This window comes from Akebia trifoliata, chromosome 9 (assembly GCF_017979445.1).
Source record: "Akebia trifoliata isolate Shusen 1 chromosome 9, ASM1797944v1, whole genome shotgun sequence".
NCBI lineage: Eukaryota > Viridiplantae > Streptophyta > Magnoliopsida > Ranunculales > Lardizabalaceae > Akebia > Akebia trifoliata.
In genome coordinates, this window is record NC_141383.1 from 19,052,554 (window position 1) to 19,057,150 (window position 4,597).

Sequence of the window (4,597 nt, forward strand, 5' to 3'; positions counted from 1 at the left end):
GAGATCATTGAAGGTTGAGATATATTTCAAGTCTTTTAGTTTAGTTGTTTCTGATTTTATTTGTGGTATTTGCATTCTTATATTTTCTCTTTCCAGGTCCAATGGGATGACCCAGCCTCGATTCAAGGATCGGACAGAGTTTCTCCATGGGAGATAGAGCCTTTTGTCACTTCTATGCCTCCAAGCTTGATTCAAGCCACAACATTATTTAACAAAACATCAATTGATCTCCCAGTCCTTGGTAAGAGATCTCTCCATTTTTGTTTATATTACACTGGATGAGTTGGGCTTTATATCTTCTTTGTTCTCACTGCAATTGGAACGTAGAAATTACTAGTTCTGCAGCTTCACCTTTCTGGTATCCGGGATCGACCCGATCCCATGACCCAACTGCTTCGAGTGGTCCTGAAGTCAATAGCAATGAAAGCCAAATCATCTGGCCTCCTAAATTGAAGGAAATTAATGGCGACATCAACAGTAATAACAACTACAACTCAAGGACAAGGCCTTCTCCACTTGTGAATGTTCCTCCAAATTTGTGGTCAGTCAACTATAACTCAGTGGTCTGCTGCCCATTTGATTCAAAAGAATAAACTAAATTTTGTTAGCTGATTTGTTTTGTTTTGTTTCTGCTCTATTGATAGAGAGATTATCTGTAAAGCAAGCATGACGTTTGTTTCTGCTCTATTGGAGTCAAATCTACTAAACACATGGCGGCACGGGTGCTCTACTCCATAGGTACATTACATCTCATAGGATCCTCCAAAACTGGGCTTTGAGCAGAGTTCCTCTATTCGAAGTACTCCATGCCAAGGCTCAGATGGTAAGTTTCCATATTACCTATGAGTGGTAATCCTTATTACTTGCATTTAATGGATTAGAATCCCCTCAAAATCAAGGCTTTTAATCCTTATTTTTAGGGTGTCCTGTTAATAGGCCAGCAGACCCATTCATACACTTGGGCACACACCAATGCATTTAAAATGTTGGGGTTGTATTGCTAATTCTGCCTGTTAACAAGAACAGTGAAGAAAGATTATGAAGCATATATGGTTAAAGTTGTAACCATATATTTGTTGTTTCTAGGTTTATGAACTCATATTTGAAAATGTTGGCAGGAATTTCAACTATGGTCCAGCAGGTGAGACATTGGGGTTCGATGGACTGAGAAACCCAGAATTGGTTTCTAACAACTCCCTGTAATCATAGCAGATGACATTGTCTTACCATTTGCGGATGCGATCCCATGGGAAGATATCGGCGTGTTTGTAGTCGAGGAAGACATGGAGGAGCTTCCAAGCACTTGGAGATATTGCCTTCACCTACTCTTACTCCATCATCTTAATGGAAATTCAGGTATAATTCTAACTAAACCTCATCGACATAAAAGATTTCCAATATCATCCACAATTTATTGTGATAGGTATCTTGAATCAGGGATGTATTGTACATCAGGGGAGCGCCCGTCTAGTAGGACGGCTCGTGTCGTTGAGGAAGAGGATATTGTGGGCTTTGTAGATGAGGCAAACACGTTGGTTGAGCAGCTGATTGGAGGGAAGTTAGAACGTGCCGTCATTTCCATTGTAAGAATGGGTGGCCTGGGAAAAACTGTTCTAGCCAAGAAGATTTACAATCATCAAAGCATTACGAAGGGGTTCCAATGCCGTGCATGGGTGGAAGTGTCTCAAGATTATAAACCTACCGAGCTTCTGCAGAGCCTTATAGAACAATTTATAAAAATCACAGAAGAAATGAAGGTGATGAGTGAGAAAAACCTGGGAAAGGAGCTCCAAAGGAGAAATGGGATGACACATCTAATTGAAAGTGGGATTTTTTTTTTTGTAAGACTTCATTACATTGATGTATGTGAACATGATCTCAAGAATTCTTCCAATATGTGAGATTAAAAGTTTGAATTATATAAGTAATTTTTTTTAAAAAGATTATTATTCTTTATACTATGAATTGAATGCAAATTGGTGTGGATTGGATGTGAATAAATAGGATGGAATGTGAATGTTGATGTGGATATGAATGTGTGATTTTTTTCACAGGTATAGGTTGAAAACAAAACCATTTTGTCACATAAAACTTCTGATCGTCGAAAATATGATAAGAACCCAGATTCGACGGGCTTAAACCGTCAAAAATATGTTATTCGACGGCTTATAGCCGTCGAATAAATAAAAATTTCTATGGTTTTAAGCCATTGAATTTTTTTTCGACAACAAAAATTTCGATGGTCCCGTTCGACGGTCGGGACTGTCGAAATTGATCTATAATTCGACGGTTTTGGACCGTCGATATTTGGGTATTTTCACATAGTGATTAACCTATCAAGTTTTTTCAATAGTCCCATAAACTCATTTTTAATTATTCAATTATTATGGCCGTATTCATATCATTTCAAGTCTCCATTCTGATCCATCAATCACTTGTATCAAGTTTTAAAATTATGTTTTAATTATTTATATATTTTAATAAATCTATTATACATAGATCAAATCATTTTGATGATAGATGATGATGATCATATTCATCTTCATCATCATCTATGTGAGTCAAAGATTAAAAGTTTTGGGAAGAGAAAACAAATATATATATATATATATATATATATATATATATATATATCATTTATCTCTCTTTTTTCATTGTTCTATAAGATATAACCATGGTCAAGGGGTTTGTAATTAGTTTTAAAACATAGGAGTACCCTAAATAAATTTTTTTATTTAAACTTAAACAATCATTAAAGGATAATTATAGTATTTTCACTTCAAAAATCCTTTTTAGACTAATATTTGATAAAAATAGGACTAAAGAGTCCATAATTTTTTGTAAGGGATTTTTTGGTACATATTTTCAAAAAACAGGTCTTTGGAGTCATTGTCTCTTAAATATTAGGGTATTTAGGTCATATAGATTAAATTTATAGAGAAATTAAGATCGACATCAATGATCATGTAATCAATTTGAAACATAGGGATGTATCTCAACTATTCTCCAGAAAGTGGAGAGCGTTTGTCCAACTCTTTAATGTCCAAAAAAGTTTAAATTGTATCTCAAGAAAAATCTCAAGAACTTAAAATACTTAGGACGAGACCCAAAGATTCTAAATGATAAACTTATTGAAGAAATAAACTTTATAAGTGTGGGCTTAGTAGGGGTATTTTTGAAAAGTTGAAAACTTAAAAGTTCGACTACACCACTAGACTCACAACAAAAAATTATTAACCGTGGGCTACAAGTTTGTGTAAAACATTTCGAAAATGTTAGAAACCAAAATAATTGAATCTTCTAACCATTATACCCTTAAGTGGAGTAAATGCCACAATTAACAAAGAATTTACAAAATGTCTGCTACTCTTTGCAAAAGCCTAATAGAGAAGCATAACCCTAACAAAAATCTACAATTTTGGGAGCGAATTCTAAGGTCGAAAAGCGAGAACTAAGAGATTTCATAGAAAATCATAACAATCATGGTGAAAAGATCTACAATCATAATCAAATGAAATAGCGACCAACACAAATTTCGTCAATCACAACGAGAACATAGAATCTTTTGTCGTCTTAGTAACGCAGGATTTAAGGTGGGAGATTTTAAGACCTTTCTGGCAAACTAGTTTTTCGTAGAGTTTTTTCCCAATCCAAAAAATCCTAATTTTCAGAAAAACTAGGGCACCATTATACAAATTTTAAAACACATTCCATTGTTAGAGGATTTCAATACTTTTAAGTTACAAACCAATTTTACGATAATCCGATAACAATACGCTAAGGGAAGCCTAAATTGAAAAACCAAAAGTTAGTTTTGTAGATAGGTTTTATGAAGCTAGGTTACCCAATTCGCTAGTTAAGTGCCAAACCGCGAATTGATTCAAATTGAACCAGTTCACAGTACGGTTCACTCTACATTTGTGAGAAGTAACGAATTAAGGAGCTTCATTTTACTTTGCTTTTTTACATTCCCCCCCCCCCCCCCAAATTTTGATAATATTTGAGATATCCCTCAAAATTTTAAATTGATGATATTTAATCATAGATTAATGCACAATGATCAAAAACCATCATCTTAAATATATAAATAAATAAATATTTGATTTTTTTCTTTTCAAAATCTTATCCTACTCATCATTTCAACCTTCAAATGCCCTCATCTCCGTTTCCCCCTAAAAAGAACTAGGTTCATTGTCGAGTGACGAACCATGAACTTGAATTTGAACTAAGCCACCCACAAATCAAGTAACATGGGTATGAAGCATGGGCAGCACCTAAAAATTACTCCACCACCTGTGGTGGTATCACGTCTCAAATTTTGATAACAAACATCAAAGTGTTGACCAATTTTTTTTTTTCATGGAGTCTCATGGATTAATTGAAGTATTAAATAGTAAAGGTTAATGCTTAATTAAAAAACGATCAAGGGTTCACATGATTTGCAATTGTTGCTAAAAAAATTAAATAAATGAATAAAATAACAACAATATTTATAATACGATAAATTAAACTTATTTTAAATATTTATTAAATGTAAATTAATCAATTACATGCATCGAATAAATTTAAGAACATCAAATAACCTATCAATTTTTTT

At 33.7% G+C, this 4,597-nt stretch overlaps 1 long non-coding RNA gene across 2 annotated transcripts; it reads left to right on the forward strand.

Moving 5' to 3' along the window:
* The first annotated feature begins 212 nt into the window (after positions 1-212).
* Positions 213-1,919, forward strand: LOC147394504 (uncharacterized). 2 transcript variants are annotated; one of them, XR_015181495.1, is made up of 5 exons: positions 213-241; positions 328-541; positions 645-823; positions 1,119-1,356; positions 1,456-1,919. It is a non-coding gene; the product is annotated as an uncharacterized LOC147394504 (long non-coding RNA). The 2 variants fall into 2 exon arrangements; XR_015181494.1 differs by having other exon boundaries at positions 1,119-1,182; positions 1,424-1,913.
* The last annotated feature ends 2,678 nt before the right edge of the window (positions 1,920-4,597 follow it).